The following is a 21,909-nucleotide window of genomic DNA, read 5'->3' as shown; positions in this document are numbered from 1 at the left end:
TGCTCTGGAGAGTTTTCCTTATTACCTCAGGGAGCGCGTTGGTGGTGCTTGCCAAGAATTCAACATCTGCACAATTGATACTTGGCAAGGAAATTCTCAAATTCATGAGTGTTCCCTGAGGTGAGGAGGGAAAGCGCCTGGATCCGCGGATCCAGCTCCGCTCTGTCCCCAGGCCAGGAAGGAGCAAGACCAAAACTTGGATACCCGAGGGGCGCGGGATGCTCGGGGGTCCCTGCTGACCACCAGCCCCTGGCCGTGTGTGTGTGCACAGAGCTGGGAAGCCTCCGTGCGTCCGGGAGCAGTGGGGAAAGCAACACGGGCATTTTTGCCTTCTGGGTCCTGTCTGGTGATGTCTGTCCCAATATTTCTCTCTCGGGAGCAGAGGAGCTCGGTGTGTCCCTGTCCCTGGGCTGGCAGCAGGGATGTGGAGCTGGGCTGCCTGGGTCTGGCTGCCTGGGTCAGGGCCCTTGTGCCCTTTCAGGGGAATCAGGTCTGGGCTCATTTTGGCTGCCGTGGGGTCTAAACTCAGGGATTTGGCTCTCGGGTGTCCTCCTGCCCCATGGGCTGGAGTTCTCGCTAAGCCCTGAGTGATGACAGCTTATTTCAGCGAGGAATATTGGGCAGCAGGGCGGCAAATCTCGCTGAGCATCAGCAGCTCGGGGCGCTGGAGGCTCTGGCGGGGATGGAGGAGAAGCTGGGGGACACAAACACCTCCCGCTGCTGATCCGGGGCACCCCCAGGGCTCCCCGAGCTGGGGCAGGATGGGGTTGGGGAGTTCGGGGGCTGCTGGAGCCGAGCAGTGCTGCCAGCCCAGCCCAGCACGGGAGGCTGCAGCGCCTTTAAGACCCCCCTGTGCTCCGGCCGTGCGGCTGGCAGCCAACGCAGGCTCCCGGGTGCTGCAAACCAGATGTTTAAAGACCGCAGCGCTGTCCCCTCCGCCTGGTGCAGCAACTCTTGTTTCCCGGCTCATCAGCTCCCGAGGCTTCAGATGGAAAAAAAAAAAGCAGCTTGTTCTTGCGCTCTCTTGGCCTTAAAAAATAATAATAATAATAAAAAAGCCTCCAGCTTGAGCAGCTGGTGAATGTCCCCCGGTTGCACGAGGTTTTATTTTATTACTTGTCGGTCCTGCACGGGGACAGCCACCCCAGCCTGCTGTCAGAGGAGCCCAGGGGAGGCAGGAGGGACTTCTGCCCTGCTGTCACCTGGGGATTGCCGTGGCTGCAGTGCTCCCAGGCACAAAATGACAGAGCAGAGTGGCTGGAAAAAGGCACGGCCATGGCAAGGAGCAGGAGCGGTGTCCGAGGGCACCCGGGGCGTGTGTGGAGCTGGTGTGTGGCTCCTGGGCGAGCGCTGCGGCTGCAGCAGGGAAGCTGTTTAATTAACAAGCCGTTGTTGTTGCTGCTGGGTGGGATTAGGTGAAGCTGTTTGCTTTGGTAAGCGGAGCTCTCCCGGGAGCTGGGGCCAAACAAAGCCATCGCGTGGGGCTGGCGCATGCCGTGGTGCTTCCAGCCCTACAGCACAGCTCGGCCCCGTCCCGTGCCGGCCTCGGTTTCCCCATCTGCGTAATGTGGAGGTGGACACCGCTGCCTTGTAAAGCAAGAGGGGAGCTGGAGCTGCCTCCCTCACCCTATGAAAAACCCAGGGAATTTGGTGAGAGCGGAGGAAGGTGCAGAGACCCCACCAGGGCAGGAGGCTGCACTGAGTGTTACAGAAGGAAACAAAGCAGTGGGAAAGAGAGAACGTTTGTTGCACCCCCTAAAGCACGGTGCTAACCCTGCAGGGCTTTGATTTGGCTCTTTCTGAAGGACCACAACCCAGTGACAGCGCAGCCTGCTCCCCCGTGCGTCCCAAGCTGAAGGACAGGAGGTGGCACCGTCCTGAGACACCTTCGCTGCCCCTCCTCGTGGGACAGAGGTGACAGCAGACTCTGTTTCTCCTGGCACCTTGGTCCATGAAGCCACACGTCCCCAGGAGGGCACCCCGCTGCTGTCCCCAAACCTGCTGCAGGGTGCTGGAAAGCGTTTGCCAGGCATCTCACCAGGGAGCCCAGCTTGTGCTGGGGTTTGTCCCACCTTTCCTGGCATGGAAGGAGATGGGGGAGCGAGGGACACTGTCACCTTTGTCCGCCCCCTCAGTCCCTGGAGGCTGTTAACTGAGAGTTGTACAATCCAGGAAAAATCCTCTTCCCCTTCATGGAGCCACGGGGAGCTCACCAGGCTCGTGACTTGGCCGGCGCGGCGGGGCTTGCGGCTTCTCCTTCTTTCCCTCTCGGTTGCCTTTCCAGCGTCTGTCTGTCCTGGCTGGCTCGTATTTTGGGCAAACCCCAAGAACACTGAGTTTACTTTGAGAACCGTCCCCCTGGGTGGACCCTGGCGGAGCAGGAGGGTGGCTGGAGGGAACTGTGGCTCTCCTGTTCACGGGGCTCGTTTGAAGGTTTCTGTGGGCAGCCCGCAAGGACCTGAGGATGTTTGGGGTGAGCTCAGCTGGAGGCTTATTTAGGGACCACCAGCGAGCTGCCGGCGACCGCAGGACTCGGGCTGCGGCCACCTTTTGATACGGCGAGGGCAAATATTGAGAAACCCTCCTGCAGGGGGGGGAGCCCGAGGGCTGGGCGCTCCTCGGGCGCTGGTAGCCACCGCTTGCAGGCTGCAGCCACGATGAAATGCTTGATGGATTCCAGCGGGGTGGCACATAAAAGGTGTGGAGAGGTCGTTAAAGCAGGGACCTGGAGCCCCTGGCTGGCTTCGGGAGACCACCGGAGCTTTGTAGGGTGTTTGGCACCGGCACAGAGCAGCACGTATTCCTCCCCCCCCTTCCCTTCATCTTTAAATACCACCCCGCAGATTTAAAGGAAAAAATAAATGCACTTAAAATGGCATCATCTTGCGGTGCCTTTAGGCCTATTTATATTTTTATTGCTCCCGAAAATGTTGTATAATAACCTTTTTCATGAGAAATTCGGCGTGGATGTGTGGGGGATTAAGCCAGGCATCATCTTCAGAAAGCGATTTTACAGCTGGGTTTCGGGCACTGCCCGTTGGGTTCCCGGCTGCTGTGGGGCCCTTTGGCTGTGGGGCCGGGCTGATCTCGAGCTTTTCAGCCCTTTTTGAGCTAATTCCACCTCCCTGAGGGCTGTGAGCTCGGGAGGGGGGTGCGTTAGCACAGAGCGCAGTTGCTTCCCTTCGCGCGTCCCCCTGTGCCACATGAAAACACATTTCCCAGGGGTGAAAGAAGCTGAATATCCAGCAAGCCGGAGCTCAGAGCGGGCTGTGGACCAGGCTGGCTTCGAGAAAAGCAGGTTTTATTTAACCTACAGGCTGTAGGGCAGGGCAGAAGGTCCCTCTTTGTATCTCCTGCTCCCACCGTCCTGCGGCACGGCTCGGGGGCACGGCAGCTCCCCTGCTGCCAGGCTCGGCTCTCCTGTTCCCTGTGGAAAACGAAGCAAATCTCTCCGCTTCCGACTGAAACGTAAGATGTGAGATAAGTGTTTACCGAAGGCTCCGGCTGCCAAATAGCCTGGAGACCCTTTCCTTCCTCCTCTCTGAACAAGGCCGTCCAGGTGTTAACCGCCTCTCTGAGACGCTGCCTAGCACATCCTGCTCTGAAATGAGATTTTCACCTTTGCCTGAACGATTTTGAACCTTTACATGATGTACCAGCCTCTGGCTTGGATGGAGTCATCCCGGCAGCTCCTGTACCTCCTCCTGGAGTGCAAGGGGGCATTGGGGATGCTGCTGGGTGCTGCTTTCCCCCCCCTTCCTCTTTTGTTGCATCTTTCCAGCCACGCTGGTGGCTCAGGATGGGCGGAGGGGACCCCCGGGTGGCTTTTATTCCACGTGTTGGGTATTGCTTTACTCCCAGCTCACACCATCAAAGCACCCATCGCGGATTCATTGCAAAACTGATGGCAATTTGCTGTCACCGTGTGTGTGGAGGAGACGAGGAGGGGGCCGGGGGGCTGCCGGGGAGGGGGGCGAGGTGGGCAGAGGTGTGATCCTGCCTGCTGCTGGTTAATATCTGCGGTCGAAGTGCAAATGGAGCAGGCTCCAGCTCCGGTATGTTTGTCTTGGAGATTAAATCTGGAAAGCCCCCGGACTCCAAGTCCATGCCGGGAAGAGCGGGGCGGGGGGCGTGGAGGGAGGGGAGCGGAGCCCCGCGGGCGCGCACACCTTTTTAACCCCCTGGAAGCTGCTTGGAAACCCGGGCTTAGAGGGAAAATGCGGGTAGAGGGAGGGAGGGTGGGGATGTACGGGTCTTCGAAGTAGCTCAGGGACAAGATTGGTGCGCCCCCATCGTTGCACCTGCCTGCGGAGTTTCTGCAGGAACCTCTCCTCGCTCTTTTTGGCACCGCTCCGCGTGGCTGCAGCCCCGTGGGAGCGCTCAGAGCAGCCAGGAGGGTTTGCTCCACGAGTGGGGCACCGAGCTGCTGCCCCTCGTGTGGGCTCAGTGCCATATTTCCCCTCGCTCTCGGGCATCTCCTAGCTTTTTCTTCAGCTTTGCCCCTTGCCTGTCCATGTTACGGACTGCTCCTCGCCGTGCTGGCCGCCCAGCACCATTTGCGCCATCCGCCCCCATCCCAAAAGCATGGGGGCTGCTCCCAGCACCCAACCTGGTACCCCTTTGGCTATGAGCACCCCAGGCTGCAGGACATCAATCCCCCAGCACCGAGCAGCGTGCCCAGGCTGGCAGGGGAACACCGTGCCGAGCTCGGGGTTGCCTTTAAGGCTGAAGCGTGGGGCAGGCGGGCGGGAGGGAAAGCGTCTCCCCCCCGGGGGACCCGTTGCAGCAATGTTCCCAAACACTTCATCTTGTGTACAGTGCGTACTACAAGTGTTCCTACAGCGCTCAGGGCTGTTTTTGCAGCGCTGTTTATATAAGAGCTCGCGCACGGTGCCTACATGCTTCTGGCACTTCCAAACCCAGGTAGGCTGTGTTTATCCTGGGGATTGGCCCCGGTTGCAGTCAGCTGGGGCTCAGCCAGCGGCGGAGCGAGGCTGGTATATATATTATTTAAAAGAGCCCTGCTTGTCGCCAGGCCAAGCCTGCTTGCCGTGCTGATGAAAAACGTGGCTTCGAGCAGTTTTACCCAGGCTGAACCGGTGGAGCTGGGCCAGGGGGCAGGAGGGAGTGGGGGGACGCAGCCCTTCTCCGTGCCCTCTCTGCTCCTCGAGAGCCTTGCTCTGGTATCCAAAGGGGTTTAGCATCATCCCAAGGAGGGCTTTAAGGGGGTTTGAATGGCTGGAGACTGGGCTGGCTGTCCCTTTTCTTACAGGGCATGGTGAAGGGATGCAGGAGGGGATGGATTTCCAGTTTCCCCCTTACTCTTGTTGCTTGAGGTGCGTTGCGATGTGGTTTTTGGCTCCTCTTGGTAATGGGGTGGGGAGTCTGTCTCCTTAATGACTGCCTGGTCCCAAACTAGATTTTTGGGGACAACCTGGAGAGCAGAGACCAGAAAGCTGGGAAGCCACGGGGTCTGACCCCACACAACCTGCTTCATCGAGCCCTTCCCAGCACGGGATGGGGCAGCTGGGTTGTAGGCGTATCACCATCAGTAAAGGATGGGTTTTCGTGCATCCTCCAGCCCTGAGTCCTCTTATTTTGACCTAAAAGGGAAAATTTAATGAAAGGAGACGTCGATCTCATCTGCTGGGAATTGTCCCTGTGGGCACCGTGCCCTGGATTGTGGCCAAGGCGTGGAAGCAGGGAAGGAGGAGGAGGAGGGCAGGGAGGAAGGCCGGGCAGTGGTGCACAGCCTGGGCTCCTTTCGCCTTCCTCTGGCTCTGGTCTGCCTGGGGGGCGTCTGCTCCCCTTCCCTGCCCCGGAGATGGGGCTGAGATGAAGTCGTTCTGCCTTTGGGATCCCCTCGAAGCCCAGCCGGGTGCCTTCCACCATGGGGCACAACGGGAGGATGGGGTAAGCAGCGGGGGTAAGGGGCCCGCCTGCACCCTGGGTTGGATTTTAAAGCAGCACCAAGTGGGAGCAGCTTTGAAAAAAAAAAAATCTGCAAGAATCGCCCTTGCTCCGGTGGGGAGAGCCTATTAAAAGGGAATGAGCCAATCAATAAATCAAGGCACCTGAAAAACGAAACCGAGGGGTTGGGAGAAGGGTTTCTCTCTCTTTTTTTTTTTTTTTTCTTTTTTCCCCTGGTCCTTTCTCAATTAAAGCAAACAGAAAACCACACTGCAGAGCGTGGCCGTGGCTGCGGGGGGGCCGTGAGCTGCGAGCCCGGTGCTGGTGCCTGCGCCGTGGGCGCCGAGCTCAGGCACGGCCGCGTGCACTTAAACGAGCCCCGTAAATTACAGCCGCGATACGGGGAGGTGTTGAAAAGGAATCAGTTATCCCACAGCTCGAGAGGGCAGCCCGGGCTCCTCTGGCAGGGGCACTCAGCCATTCTGGAAGGTGATTTTCCTTGAAAACCTGCCTTTATGTGTCTGTGACGTTGGCCAGCAAGAAGGGGAGATGTTGCTGCTTAGGCTCCGTGGCTTCTTGGCCGTGCGAGCATAGAAGCTCTTTTTATCCAGCCTTGGTTTTAGTTCCTGGTTGTCTTTTATTCACAGTCTTCATTGTGCCTGGAAATATTTCCCAGGGCATGTGGATCTGTGTCCCTCTGCGTGGTGCAGGGCTTGGTGCTGCCGGGATCCCCCCGGGGAGAAGGGAGCAGGTTGGGAGCTGAGGGCGCATCCCAAGGGTCTGCTCAGCACCCCCCCTGCCAGGGCAACATCCTCACATTTATGGACTAAAACCAAAGCTCTGCATTGCTTTTGGACTCCTTAGCAGGGCATGTGGCACTCGTTGTTGTGGTGAAACACCGGGATGCTGTCAGGGTGCTGGTAGCACTGCCTGGTGCTCAAACTTTGGCTTTTGGTGCCTTTTGGCTCTCCTCTCCCTGCCTCGCACCAGGTCAGGTTGGAAACACCAGCCTGGTTTCGTCCTGGTGATCAGATCAGGGTGCTCTGTGGTGCTCATCGCCCTGGAGCCCAGCCCTCGCCGCGCCTGGTGCCCAAGGAGCAGCGTGGTGGGGTCGGGCGCAGAACAAGGAGCTTTTCACTCGGCCGCTTTTTGCCTGACCTACATTTCTATAATCCTGCGTAAAGTTTCGAGCGGTCGGCGTTTTCCAGCGGGAAAAGGTTTCAGAAAAATCCCTGCCTGGTTCTAGGAAAGGCTGGGCTGAGCACGGCGCCGCCTGCCCTTTCTCCAGGTCACCGCTGAGGCTCTGGTGGAGCGCACTGCTCCCTTCCCTTTCTGCTGGGAACGTGCCCAGGGGCCTTGACACGAATCCTGGGGGTCACCACGTGTGCCTTAAACCTTCCCAACCCCGGGACTGAGTTGTGGAGAGTGAAGGGAAAGACCCAGCTCCTTGCCAGCCCTGCACAGCCGCCGTCCCGTGCCCGGGGCTGGGGGAGCCTCGGTGTGCAGGCGGCCGTGTGGGGCCCCCACCACATCCCATAACCCATGGGAAACGTGGTGTGATGGGGGTGTCGAGGCCAGACAGCCCCAAACCCCATCACGCATGGCTCAGTGTCACTTACAGAATGATGACCGATGGGTTTGGCTCAGTCGGGGGCTTTTGGACTGAAAAAACCTTATTTTTTTGGAAGTGTATCAACATTAATTTTGAAAAGGTTGCTTTTATTTTTCCCTGCACCTTCAGCAAATTTGAATTTAAAGATACAAAGGACTCCTTAAACTTCTTCCATTTCATCTCAAGCCCCTTGGAGCAGGGGCTATTTTGTTCTTTCGGCTGAGTGTCCTTGGGGTGGAAGGGACTGCAAGGCCCAGTTGTTTTATGGCCATTTTTTGTTCCTCTTGCGGGGAAGTCATTTAAATTTAGCAGTTAAAAAAAAAAATATCCCCAATTTTTACGCCTTACCACGTGAAAACAAAAGACCAGCGTGCCCATGGCTCTGACTTCTGGGCTGATTTATGCACCTACAGCATTTTTGTTGTTCCTCTCCAGCTCTGTGCTAAGCATCCAGGAGGGACAAACTGCCCAACTTCCCCCAAAGCCACATTTTGGCTGAGGACACTTCCCCCAAACCTCCCACCCCGTCTCAGCAGCAACCCCTAATCCTGACCCGGGGGCCCGTCTCCCTGCAGCCGAGAGGTAATTTTACCTCTTGATCCGGCGTGGAAGTCCATTGTGAGAATTAAGCGGTGTTTTGCTGCGCTAATTTACCGCCACGCATGGGATAATTACCTTTTTACAGGGCTGGGTGTGCTCGGGGCTGTCCCGCTGTACTCTGGGGCCGGCCGTGCCCGTGTCTGCGTGCGTGGGAGCAGTGATTTTGGCACAGCTGCCTCCTGCTGCGGCAATCACTGGAGCTTCATTTTCTGGGAAATTTTCTGGTGGAGGGGAAGGGATGGCGAGGAGGAGCGGGAGGGCAGAGCGGGGCCGCGGGCACGGGGCCAGCCGTGGTGGGGACGGATGAGTGGCTGTAGAGCTGCCGTCGGGTGGCAAGGAGTGAAGCTCTCACCACTCCAGGAGCCAAAGCTAACCCCAGCATGGTTTATTTTTTTTGGGAGAGGGTTGCCAGGAGCTGGGGCAGCCCCGCCGGGGACCCGTCTCCTTGATGGACCAGGCGCCTGCGTGGCTGTTCCCTGCCTGCTGCAGCCGGGTGGTGAGGGCTCTCCTCGCTTTTCCCTGAGCTCCGTGTCACCTCTCAGCCCCTCTCAGCACCTGGAGGCTCCCTGCAGCGTTCACAGCCCCCTGAACCCCCCAATTTCTGGCTTGGAGCTCAGCCTGGTGCCCAGTGCTGGGCATCGTGCTGGGCTGTGCGCCACCGTGAGCGCCGGTGCCGGAGAGAGGAGGCGAGGGCTGGATCGTGCCAGGGCAGGTTCCCTCGCTCCTGGCTGCGTCTCCACGAATGTCCTTTGTCTCCTCGCCCTGCTCAGCACTGGTGCTTGGCGGGGGGGCTGTGGCTGTGTGTCTGTCCTGGGGGCTGTGGTCCTTCTGTGTCCCCCCCCCCGCGCCCCGGCTCTGCCTTGGCACGCTTTGCCGGCGTTCGATACGCCTGTCTGCGCACACAAAGGGAAGGGGGGAGCTGGGGAGAAGGGAATTAATCAGCTTAGGGTCAGCACAGGAAAAAACACTGCTTAAATTGGTAATCCCTGGGGATGGAAATCAGCTCAAGGCTGCATAATAAATGTGCAGCCCGGTGGTTTTCCCTTCCCTGCTCTCCCCGGCGGGGCAGGTGGCAGAGAGCAGGAGCTGGCGGGACGGATCCTGCCTCCAGCGAGGGCAGGACGGGAGTGTGGGTGCTTTGGCACCCTTGTCTGGGGACGCTCCCTGCTGTGAAGCTTTCCAGAAAACATCCTGACCCTGCTGTGAGGACTGTGAGGTCCCCTGGGTGCTCAGGCTGGGATCCGAGGTGCTCAGAGCTGTCTGCACGGCCCGGAGGGCTCCTGCTTTCCATCACGTGGACCAAACGCCCCTAATGAGCCCCAGGGCTTTGGGATGGGGTCTAATCCTGGCATTTACGCACCAGGGCCTCAATTGCAGTCCCTGCTGCTCCTCCACAGGAGCACGCAGCGGGTGGAGAGCTTGCTCTGAGGAGAGCCCAGGGATGGGTGGGATCATCGGGGGCTCCCGTGGGCAGCAGGGCCCAAAGGCAGCTCCTTGGCAGCTGCTCGGCTCCTGCCCACCGTGGGGGACTGCCAGAGCGCCGGCAGCAGAAGCGAAAATTCAGGGAGGTGAACAGAGTTCACGCTCGGAGAACATCGTGTTGCTGCTTAGGCCCATCAATCCATCTGTCAGAGGGTTATCACTTTGGGGATGCTTTTAATAAAGGAGCCAGAACTGTCAGCGGGTGCCAGAGCCTGCGTGAAACCTGCCTCCAGCCTCCCCCGGGAGCTGGTGCTTTCCGAGCCCTGACGGCGTTTTGTGCTTCCAAAATGCAGGAGAATCGGACTCGCTGCGTGCTTTCAGCCTCCTGTCAGTCTCAGCGTGACACTTTGACTGCCTTAAAGAAAGAATTGCTGGGAGGGAGGGGAAAAGTTGCCAGGGAGAGCCAGGGATGGAGCCCCCGTGGCCCCGGTGCTCCCGGTGGTGCTGAGAGCATCCCGGGGGGCTGAGCACCTCCCTACCCAGCTGGCAAAGAGCAGTGGCTGTCCGGGACCTGGATTCTGGGGGACACATTGCAATCACAGCCCTTCCCTTTCCTTTCCCAGATTTGGGACCAGGTCACAGTGCTGGGAACGGGTGCAGGATGCGCTCTGCAAGCCGGGGCTGCTGCACCCCAATGTTGTGAGTTTTTTGGAGGTGTTGGATCTTACAGCAACGAATCTAAGGAGATCTAAGCAACGAATACCCTTCAATTCCTTTGGGGTACGTAGCCAGGAGCAAAGAGGGGGGGTCTCCTGCAGCCTGACCCCATTGCTGCACTGAGCATCCCCCTCCCAGGGGCAGGGTGGAGCGCCCAAAAGGGGCGAGCTGTGTTTGGGTACAGGCACCCTGTGCCCGTGATTCAGGGCGCCGCGCAGGGTGTCAGGGCAGTGACTCACGGGCAGGCGAGCAGCAGCTCTGCTACAAAGCTGACAGCACCTGTCTGGGATGTGGTTATTTATTAACGCCTTCCCAGAAAAGGGCGGCATGGGAACAGCGCGCCCGCTTCGCTTCCCCTAGCCGAAGGAGTTTTAATGACACCTATGCCGAGGCCGGCTGGGATTTTGGCAAGGCCTCCGCACCCGATGGTTGGCTCAGTAAATGAAGATAACCTCTGCGGAGTGAAGCTGTGGGGTTTGGGGTGGCTCTTGCAGCCTGGGGGCTGAATGAGAGCACGTTTGTGTGGCAGTGGGGCCGTGGGGTGGGTAGCAAAACCCCAGAGGGGATGCGCCGAGGAGATATCCAAGAGGCAGGGTGGGGAGATGGGTGCCCAGCGAGGGCAGCAGCTGGGGAGCTTGATGGGCGCAGCTCTCCCTTCCCACCCCTGGGCTTCTCCCTGCAGATTTCGGATGGGACTGATCCTTCCCGAGCGTGCTTTTCCCACTGCTCCGGGCGCTGAGTTTTTATTGTCTGGGTATTCACGGGGTGGGTGCAGCGTGGGTTGGGGTCCTACAGGCTTTATTGAGGGCTGCTGGTGGGCTCCTGCTCTGCTTGCCCTGAGGGTCTCAGTGGGATCCCCGGGCTGGGCTTCAGGACCCCTGTTGAGGTCCTTACCGGAGGAGGGGATGGTGCTCGAGGGTCACCCCTGCAACCCCATAAGCACTGACAGGGGCTTCCCTGTCCCACAGCGGTGGTCTGTGGCCCCGTGCCGGCAGCCGCAGCGTGCCTTTTCCACAAGATGGAGCTGTGTGATGCCATCCACGGCCACATCAGACCTGTGGGAATCGGGGGGTCCCAGCTGCCCAGGGGGGCTGCGGGTCCTGGGGGCCACCCCGAGCCCTCCCTGGAGCCCTGTGCCACCCCTGGTGGCACGGTGCTGGTTTGTGCCACATCTCACAGTGCCGCTGGTGGAGCAAGCATCAGGTCGAGAGCTTTCCCCCAAGGGTCCCCAGGTCCCGCACCAGGTCACCCCTGTGGTTGTCACCTCTGCGTGTCCCCTGCCACAGCCTGCAGGTCGCATCCTGCACGGGCACAGGGAGGGCACGGGGGGGGGCGCAGAGGCACCCGGTGAAGTTGCAGCCTCTGCTGCAGGGTGGGCTCTGGGCTGAGCCCGCCGTGTTGGTGTGCACACAGCCTGCTTCACAGCGCTGCCATCCCAAAATAAATCCTGGCACGTGGACACGGAGCGGCCAGGGGTGATGGGGGGATGGCTGCTGGTACGAGGTGGCCTTGAGGAGACAGGCAGGAGAGGGGGAACGGGCTGCGACGGGTCCCCCCTCCAGCCGGGACGTGTAAATGAGCAGAGAACAAGTCCCTGGGCGGCTGCGGGGTCGCATCCTGCTCCTACACGTCTGGGGGTCGGGGAGGCTGTTTGCAGGAGGTTGGGCTGCTGCCGGGGTGCTGGAGGCTGGCGGAGCTCGGGAGGACCCAGCGGGCTGGCAGGCGAGGGCTGTGACTCAACGGCTCCGTTTCATCTCTCGGATCTTTTGCCTTTTTTTTTTTTTTTTTTTCTTTCCCTTTAATCCACTTGCCTCATTGACTTTATTTTACAATCCGTCGCTGGGTTCACTGAAGAGCACTTTGGTCATTAAGCACGTCGGGGCATGTGAATAAACCTCCATCCCTCAGCTTCCACGCCGGGCTCAAAGCGCTGGCCGGGATGCAGCGGGCGCAGCAGGAACCCGCCCGCCTCGCTCCACACCCCCCGTCCTCCGCCACCTCCACGCTTTGGAGGTGCCGGTGACACGGCCCCATCGCCCTGCACGTCCTTTAACGTGTCCTGGCCCCCCTTTTCCCCTGCGCTGACCCGGTCTCTTTAGATCTTTCCTTTCTCTTCCCAGTGGTTTGGGGCCGGGCTGAGCGCTGGAGCACCTGGCTCCGGGTGCGGGACCCGATGCGACGAGGTGCTGGTGCTGGCACGGGTGTGCTGGGACCAGTTGCTGCCAACAGGATCCAGCTCTCCGGCTGCATTGTTCTGAATCCAGCCCAGCAGATGGGAAGTGTTTCGACAGCACAAGTGGAACTGGGGCATGTCTGAGCAGGGCGAGGGGTCTGAGGGAGGGACAGCGGGGAGAGGGAGCAGCAGGGAGGTATTTGCAGCTGATGGGAGCCGAGCGAGCTGCAACGCGAGCGCTGCCAGAACCGTTTCCCTGTCCGTTGGTTTCCTTTCCTGTTTGGCTTTGCTGCCTACACAGTTTGTGCTCAAGATGTCTGGAGATGCGATGCTCTCATCCTCTGGAGCCAAAAGCCCCAGTTCCAGTCCTGTACAGAAACACACCGCTCATCATTGCTGCTGTAATTCTGCCTCCTCTGTTTGCTCTGGACAGATGTGCTCTCCTTCCCGGGCTGCTGCTGAGCGTGGAGGCAGCCCCGAGCCCTCGTTCGGTGCCTGGCAGCTCCCCTGCTCTCCTCGCGGGGTTCGGTGGGCTCGTGGAGAGGAAAAAAACAGCGCGGGGGCTGCGGGGAGGAGCACGGGGCTCGCCGTGGGTGGCCTGGCTGCGCCGCTGCTCATCCTCCCGGGGCCGGAGCGGTCCAGGGCTGGGGGAAGCAGATGATGCCTCGCTGGGGACGTTGAGGTTTGGGGGTTGCAGCCAGCCCAGGGAGAAAGAAAACTGCACCTGGGGTGTTGCCCTGCGTGGAGGCTTGGTGCCGAGGATGTGCAGATGGTGGGGGAGGAGGAAGGCTTGATCCGAGAGGGGTTTGGGCTGGCCACCAAGGTGCGGGGAGGATGGTCCCGCAGCAGGGTGTCACTGGGACAAAACGAAGTGGTCTGTCATCTGGTGAGTGGTTAAACTGGGGCACCTGCATGACAGTGAGCCTGCCCGGGCTTCATTTCAGTGATCCACGTGGCGAGGACAGGCTGATGTCCCCGGTGTGGGCAGAGACAGGGGCAGGAGGACGTCCTGCAGCAGAAACCAGGGCAGGATGCCGGATCCTGTCCTCAGCATCTTCATCTCCGTGGCTGCACCAAATGCGGCTGCACAGGGGCTTCTGCATGGCCCCATGGGGCTCTGGCAGTGTCCCCATCCCGCAGTGTCCCCATCCCGCAGTGCCCCCAGCCTCGCTGGCTGGTGGCCTCCCTCGGGGAGGGGAGCGCATCAGGAAGCGGCTTTGATCTCCGGCGCTAACACCTTTTCAACCCAGCCGCACGAATGAGCGCCCTCCTGCCCTGCCCTGGCTCGGGCCGGGCAGATAACAGATCAGAGCCTGCGCGCAGAGCCGCGATAGCGTGGCTTTATGGAGCCCTGATTGCCACCAGCCACGCAGCTCGCTCACCGGGACTTCAAACGCAGCGCCCTGCCTGCAACGCCCTGGGCAAAGAGTCCCGAGCCGGGCTTTACGCACGCACCTCTGCCTGTGTGCGTCTACGCCCAGCGCTCGCTGACAAAGCTTTCTGCCCCGTCACATCCTTGCGCTGGCAGCTGGGTGGCTTTGGGGGTCCTCTGGGGTGGGGTCGTGGCACCGAGGGATGGACCCACGGGATCTGCTCGCCCCGCACGTGCTGGGGAGCTCTGGGTGCCCCTGCGGTGCCACCGGCAGCACGCGGTGTGCTGGTAATAAAGCCTTGTAGGTGCCTGGGTAGGCAGGGAGGATTTGCAGGTGCTCTCCACGTGCTCGCCAGCAGCGTGGGAGTTAACAGTGAAACGGGGGGAAAGCGGAGGAAAAGGGCTCGGACCTCCCCCTGCCCTCCCCACCGCCCCCCTCGGCTGCTGCGATTTCATTGAGGCTGTGTATTGGCCTCGGGAGAGCCGCGCTGGGTAACACCACAACATAAACAGAACATCTGGAAGCTCTTAAAGGGTTTTATTTTTTAACACATTTACAAGAGCCAGGGACACTTTGCAAACTCGGAGACACTGCGCTGCTTCGTTCCCCCAGAGCTGACCATCAGCCCTTCTCCTGGGGAAGGCGGGGCGGGGGCTGCTCGTGCCCCTGCTCAGCGTTTTTGGGGACTTGGCATCTCGGCCGGGAGGTGCCAATCCTGCTTGCATGTTCCTTGCGAGATCCAAAGCAAACAGACGATAAGTGCTGCGTGATAAGCGAGCAGAAACCTCTACCCTGCTTTCTGGGCACCCCTAGTTCATGTTGGAGTGGGATGGGGGCTTGGGCAGGGTTTGCCTGATGGAAAAGCTGCTTAATGGACTTGGGGAGGGAACGGGGAGAAGTAGAGGGGGCAGCAAATGGTGATTAAGCTCCCCAAGTGGGCCAAGAGCGTGTCTGAGCCAAATGGGAGCTGGCTGAAACACACTTAGCAGTGGAGTTTGGGTCCTCGAGCATGGTGCAGCTGATCTGAGAGACCTGTAGGTGGGCAGCCCGTGGACAGGGGGGCCAAACGAGCTCCATCTCCATGCTGGTGACAGCATTTGCTGTCGGACTGTTACCTATCTCCATCTAAAGGGCTGCAGCCTCCCTGGCCTCCTCAAGAAGCTGCTCCTGCCAGCCCCGTGCAGCGCTGCAGCGCGATATCGACCCCTGGCACACAAGCACAAGGAGCTGCTTTCCCTCCATGTGCGCCCCCCGCTGCCGTGGCTTTTTCTGCCCCATGGAAATAACCATCTGATTTCCTTCCATCAGCCCCTGGCTGTCTCCTACCCACCCTTGTGCTGCCCGTGGCTGTTGGGGCTGCAGCGGGTGCGTGCTGGCCCTGGGGATCCGGGTGCAGGGAGGGCTCTAACCTCTGCAGCTGCCAAATTTTGGGTGTGATGCCAAAGGTGGCTTTGCAGAGCAGCTCTCTGAGGGGCTGCAGGGTGTCTCCCCTTCTGTCCATCCCTGCAAAGACTTAATTTGGTGACAAAGAAGGATTACGATGTGCTTCATCATGCCCATCCATTATTCCTCCCACTAACCCTGTGGTTTTCCTTCGCAGGGTCGGTGGTGAAGGCTGCGGGCACCTGAGAGGGGAGCCACAGGGACCGCGGCCACCCAGCTGAGGATGGATGGATGCTTCAACTGCGAGCACGGAGGGAGGAAAAGCAGAGGCAGCACGACACGTCTGGCACCCAGCAGGGGAGCAGGGTGCACCCGGGGCCGTGGCGAGCTCCTGCACCCAGCACCGACCATGGGAACAGCCCCGGCACAGCCACCCAGCGTGCGCTTGCCGTGACTCACGTCCCCGCTCGGCGAGGGGTCCTCCTGCACTGACCTCGCTCCGCTGGCTCCCACGCAGGGCAGAGATGACTGAATTACAGCTCCCCGCTGGGCTCTGCAAATTCTCCTCTTGGCCGGGTGGCTTCCAGGCCGGATACGTGGGGCTGGATGGCTGAGTGCGCTCAGGTCACACAGTAGCTCCACATTTTCCCCAGTGAAGGACCAAGCGCTTGCCTGGTTCCAAGGAAGCAGCTGTGGAATTTTATTTTATTTTATTTTTGTACCCCTCTTGCTCTTCCTTCTGACTCTTTCGTGGTCTGGGGCTGAAAAGCCCGAGGATGGTTGGACCCAGCCAGCAGCACCGAGTGGGGTCTCCCTGCAGAGGGATGAAAGCCTCCGGAGGAGCTGCACGCCAGGACCGAGTTGGCAGCCTCAATGCTGTGGGTTTGAAACTGTCTGGGAGAGTGTCCCCTCGTGTCACCAGCCGTGTGTCACCCATGGGGGTGCCCGCATGGTGCTGTGCAGGAGGCGCCGGCTGCCCCCGGGGCTGAGCATCCTCATCCCCACCACATCCCCCGTGGGACGAGGAGGGGCTGGGGGGCACGGGGCCAAGCCGCAGCGAGGGGAATGTCGAGAGAAAAAAATGTCACCCCCCACCCCCCCCAGAAACAATTAAATGGCTTAATAAAACCCTTTGCCTCTCTGAGTGCTCGCTGTTCCTTTCCGTTTGCCTTGGCTCAGGCACACTTACATCATGGCCCTATCGCGGGGCTGCCGGGCGGCCGGGTTTGATTGCACAGGAAACCGGCGCTTTGGCAAAGTGCTCTGCCCTGGAGAAGCCAGGCCAAGAGTTTCATGTCCTTGCTTTGCAGAAAAAATTCTTCCCCGTCCTTTCCCTCTTTCCTTTCTGCAGCCCTCAGCCATCGCCCCCCGACCAGGCGGGCCACCCCTCGCACGCCTCCTGCTCCAAAGGTGCCCGAGACGCAAATTAATTCCCCTTCCATCATGTTCTTTCTTGTCCGTGGACTGTGTTCCCTCCTGCCCCGGAGAGCTGATGTGAAGCACTGGAAGGTGCCGTGTGGAAATGTAACATAAAAAGGGTATTTATGTAATGGAAATCTCCTTTGATTTCCTTTTTTTTTTTTTTTTTAAGAGTTATGTCTTCATTATAAAAAAAAAAGATGCCCTTTCATCTCAAAAGCACAGTAGCCCCAGGCGCGTGTGTAAATGCGTTCGGTGTTCGGCTGCGCTGGGGAGATAAATATTTTAATTAATAATTTATCCAGATTTTCCTCCTGGTGCTGACCTCGAGCTGGCTGCTGTAGCTGGAGGGTCTCTGCCTCTCTCTGCGCCCCAGGTGCCCGCTGGGACAAAGGTGCAGAAACCTGGGCAGAAACACGCAGCCTTGGGTCCTCTGAAACCAGCACCCGGCTCCAAAACACCTCGGAGAGCTTTAAAAACTGCGTGATGCCCTCAGGGAACACGAGGAGAGAACAGCAAAGGGCAGAGATGCAGGGAACTTCGCTTGGCATTTGGTTTGGTGACGATGGGGAAATGGCGATGGCAAATCCATTTGCATCGGTGAAATGTCCCCAAAGGTGCAGGTGAGAGGTAGGTGGCCGAGGCGGTGCTCAGCCCTTGGTCTGCTGCTCTGCCCCTCAAAATTTCTCCTCCTGGGGAGACGAGGCCGTGCCCCAGGTGGCAGCGAGCAGAAAGAGCCCAGGGCAAATTGTTGGATTCCCACCCACGGGGCAAACCTGGATTTTTGTGCTAGCTCCGAGAGCCGTTGTCTCAGCTTGCTGGGAGGTTGTAATGTTCCTCGCCTGCTAAAAACAGCCTGGGCTGTCTGTGGAGACACCTCAAAAGATGGGCCCAGCGCCCGTGGTTGCCCCATGCAGGGAATGCGCCAGAAGCGATGCCGGCTGGCATCACACAGCCACGAGCAGGATTTCCTGGCCTCAGCACGGGTCAAACCCTGCTGTAGGCTGCGTGTGAATCACCAAAACGTCCATATGGCCGAGCTGAGGGGCAAAGAGGCTGAATTCCCACAGGGAAGGCAGAGAAAACCCCAACCCCGTGCGCCCCGGGGATGCCGTGGCCGATGCTCGTGACACCCCTGGTTGGAAAGCGCCGTGCCCAGGGGACAGCCACCGGGTGACTGCATTTCCCTGCAGTGGGATGCAAATCATTTGCCTCACTGCTGGGGGAAATCCGCTTGTGGGATCCTTTGTCAGAGCCCTTCCCTGCCAAGGCTGCCCCTCTGCTGATCCCAGCCCGCTCCGAGCCGCCGATGGGCGCGGGTGCTGGGGGGGAGCTCAGCGCCCGGGCACGGACCTTGCCGAGCTCATAACCAATATTGACTTCAAAGGCTGTTTGCCTTCAGCGGCGGTCAGTCGTGTAATTCCAGCTTGTTTAGAGACGGCGAGCAAACAGAGAGCCAGGCCGTTAAAAAGGGGAAGGGTGTGGGAGCTGCGGTGCTATTTACCTGGGGAACCAGCAGGAAAACCTGCCTGTCATCCGCGCGAATAAATACAAACTGGAAGCATGGATAAACCCGCGGGGATTTATTAGTTTGCTTTTACCAAACGCAAATATTCAGACGAGCTGGCTCGGCCCAGGGGCTGCCTTTTGCCTTTTGTGTGCTGCAGCGCCTGGCGCCTATGGGTGCTGATAAGGGCGTGCGCTGCGCCGAGCCAGCCCTGCTCAAGGGGGCTCTTTGGGAACGTTTCTGTCTCCCTTTCGCTGAGATCTGACCCTGCGAGGGGCTGGGCGCCTGCTGGGGTCCCTGGGTGTGCCAGCCTCGAGCAGCGTGAGGGTGCTGGGGTCTGTGCTGTAGGGGTGTGGTGGTGCTGGCACGGGGTGGGTTCTCCACTGGGGGCTTGCACTGGTGGGCAAGGAGTGGGGAGCCCCCAGATCCGTGTGGCACCGTGTCCCAGTGCCTCTGGGTGGAATTGGGAGAGGTTAAAGATGCCCTTGTCCACCAGTTGTGCTCGCCACCAGTAGGCAGTGATGGCAGAAGGGTGCTGTGCTGCCTGGGTTTGCTGTGCTCCAGCCTCCCCGACCCAACCTGAGCACCTCCCTGCTCGGGTGAGCTCCTACAGATCTGCTGGGTGCCCAGGGGCAGCTTTCTGCTGGTGGCCAGATCTGTAGGTCCAGCCCGGAGCTGGCAGCAGCCCCCTGTGGTTATTTTCCCCAATGGCACTGTCCTGCCCCATCCGCGAGGCTCTCCATCCTTCTGCTTGGAAAAAAGCAGGAGCAGAATCCAACGGGGATACAGAAGGCTCGGGGGCAGTGTGTGGTCAATCAATACTGTGCTTTGGTTTGAATAAATACGAGGTTAGAAGCCACGAGCCACTGCAGGTAGGAGGGGAGGCCACCCCCCACTCCCCCTATTTGCAGTTTTCCATCCCCACCCCTGGCTCTGCCCCGCTTCAGCTGTCCCTGCAGCATCTGGTGCGTGTTTCCAGGCACTTTGAGATGCTCTTCGAGCTGTGAGTTTTCCTCCAGGCCTCGTAAAACCCATCTGCTCGAGCTGCCGGCCGGCTCAGGGGAATTTCCAGGCCCTGCTCCGGTGCCGGTGCTGACGGCACAGGGGTTTGGAGGCTGTGCCCATGGGGTTTGGACAGCCCCAGTGGCTGGGCTTTGCTGGAGATGCATTTTCCCATCTATAACTATTTTTTATATGTTAAAGAGGGCACACGTTACCTCCCTATGAGAAAATGAGGCTTTAACGGCCAGATCTGATTTAATTTAATCTAAATTAAAGGGGAGCCTTTATTCATCTGGGGCCAGGCCAGAGTTTCTCCTGTCTTTCCTCCCATGTGTTATTTGGGACTTCTTCCTCTGGGCTCCTCCACACACAGCCACTTGTCTCGTGAACAAGAGCAGACAATTTCAAATTTTAAAGGAACAAACCAAGTGAGCAAACCCAGCATTGCCCATACCTCACCCCTATGGAGGCACCGGTGCTCTCCATCAGCCAGCACAGCTGGGGAAGACCCAAAACTCTTCTCCTTTGGGTACATTTTGCAGCCCCTGCCTACAAAATCCCTGCCCTGCTCAGGTGCACCTTGTTGGCGAAGCACGGTGCAACTGTCCCAGCTTTTGGGGCTTGTTTTTGGAGAAGAAGCTGCACTCTGGGCTCTTCTGGCTGGTGAGTTGGTTGAGCTTGTTATTTTTTTCCTCCTAAAATGCTGGATTTTTGCTGTTAGCTGCCCTGTAAGTGGAAGAGGGATGTGGTTAGCTTCAGCCCCTTGCTGCCGCTGGGAGAAAGGGCAGTGGGGAGCACACCATGGAGCACAAAGTGGGTTAAGCTTGGTCTGGAGCCATCCAAAAGGTGGGATTTGTGTGTAAGTCTGCAGACCTTGGTCTTGCCGTGCTGGATTTTTCCCCTCCCATCCTCAGAGGGAAAGCTCTGTTGTAGCTGAGTCAGGACAGGGTCTCGTGTCCCCTTGCCACCATTGTGCAACAGCTTAAAAAGTTGGGTTTAACTTAAAATTGCAGGCTCTTATTTAATAAAACAACCAAAATAAAAAGTTGCATGGTAATTTTCATAGCACATGAGAAGGATGAAGAAGGCTTTTGAATTTTTTTTTTAAGTTCTTGGGTCTTTGAAGACCAGGTGGGAGAATTGTGGAGAAATGTAAAAGCTCCTTGAGACAGGGGCTCTCACCTGTGCATGCCCAGCACCAGGTATGCTGGGTGCCTACAGAGCTCCCTGTGGCCGTGCTGTGCAAATTATTGTGATTAACAAGAATATTTATTATTGCCGAGTAAACTTGAGCCAAGTCCTAGCTGCAGAGGCTTTCTGGGGAGCAGTGCCTTTGGTCCCTGCAAGGTGCCTTTTAGGGCTGGGTGGCGGAGAGTTTCTCTGCCTTGTTTAATCCTTCCAGCAGCGAGGCACACCCTTGAGCAAGGCTCAGCACCTGGGGGGGGATTTTTGCCCTCCTGCCAACCCCCCCCAGCTTTCTGAGCCTTTTTCAGAGCCTCCCTGCAGGTGCTTTTTGGTACCAGTTACCTGCTCTGTGCTGGGGCTGTGCAGCTGCAACTTGTTGCAGGGACCCTGAGCTCCTTCTGCTGTGCCAGGAGGTGGTGTCAGGGTGGGAGGGTGAGGTTGAACCTCTCGGGTTGTCGCATGGTTTTCTGGGCTCCTGGACTTGACTGAGGTCTGCGTAAGCCGCAGATAAGCAGGGCTGGGGTTGCATGCCTCAGCTATCGCGTCGGTGCGATGTTGCCAAGGGATTTAGCATGTGAGGAGGGCTGAACCCGGGAATGAAATAGCTGGTTATTGTTTTTTTTTTTTTTGCTCTTCAGACAACACAGCTGAGCAAATCCAAGCCTGCTGTCTGTTCATTAAGGGCCTAATCCTCTGTTTTCCCCTGGAAAAATCCTTTCCAGGAATCCCAGGATTCCCTAAGTGGGACCAAGCTTAGGAAATGGAGGCAGATGGGTCTCCTTCCCGTTACATCGGGTATTTCTCAGCTGTTTCTTCAACTCTTCCCCTTCTCCCTTGTCCACCCAGGCTTCCTGCATCTCTCCTACCTTCTGCACAGGAATTTCTCTGGGAGGTGCCTGGTCCCTTGAGAGCAATGGTTTGGGCTGGGCTGGTGTCCTGCCAGGGACAAGCTGGTGTTTCAGCTGTCCCTTGGGCACATCTCTCACCTCTGCCTTGCCCATGACTTTCTTGAAACCCATAATAATGTTTATCAAATTAGGAGGTGGTGTGGGCTGGAAATTGGGCTGCAAAAGGTCCCTGCCCTGGCTGAGGCCAGCCAAAAAGGCTGAGCGGGGAAGGGGAAGGGTGCTCTGATCCCTCTCACCTCTCAATGCGATTTGGTGGCACTTGCAGCATCCTCTCCCCCATCACCTCTGAAAATAATCAATATGGGCAGGCTGCAGCATTGCTGTGAGGGTGCCCCTCATTTATTTTAATCCTAACATGCTTTCCTAGGGAGATGCTCCCTGGTTGTGTTTTTAATGTAATACCTACTGGGTTTTTGAGCCCTAAGTACCCTGTGTGGGCTGTGGAGCTGGCCCCATGGGCTGAAGCAGAGGATCAGGGGGTGCAAAATGTGAAAGAGCTGAGGATGTGATCCCCTCCAGGATGCTGCAGGGACTGCAGCCCTTTCTCTGTAGCTGAGGATGCAGCCTGGCTTTGGCTGTCCCCCTGGTTGGGATGGGGATGCTTTGGGGGCATCCTTTATAAAGTTCACATGGGGACTCGGTGCATGCTGCTGTGCATCCCCCAAATCCCTTCTGCAGAGGCAGCAGCAGCATCGGGG

The 21,909-nt window shown here is 58.6% G+C and overlaps 1 protein-coding gene and 1 long non-coding RNA gene across 2 annotated transcripts in view; both read left to right on the top strand.

Moving 5' to 3' along the window:
* LOC311421105 overlaps positions 1-16,334 on the top strand; it is a 40,377-nt gene extending 24,043 nt beyond the window's left edge. The window contains exon 3 of the long non-coding RNA XR_014684696.1: positions 15,408-16,334. This is a non-coding gene — a long non-coding RNA (uncharacterized lncRNA). The remainder of the gene's footprint in view (positions 1-15,407) is intronic.
* Positions 16,335-19,401: 3,067 nt separating this feature from the next.
* LOC311421102 (uncharacterized protein) overlaps positions 19,402-21,909 on the top strand; it is a 119,477-nt gene continuing 116,969 nt past the window's right edge. The window contains exon 1 of the mRNA XM_084492653.1: positions 19,402-19,781. The gene's annotated coding sequence lies outside the window, so the exon portion shown is untranslated. The remainder of the gene's footprint in view (positions 19,782-21,909) is intronic.

The sequence above is a fragment of the Aythya ferina genome (assembly GCF_964211825.1).
Source record: "Aythya ferina genome assembly, chromosome: 18".
NCBI classification, from domain to species: Eukaryota; Metazoa; Chordata; class Aves; order Anseriformes; family Anatidae; genus Aythya; species Aythya ferina.
This window is presented reverse-complemented; position numbering and strand designations above follow the sequence as displayed.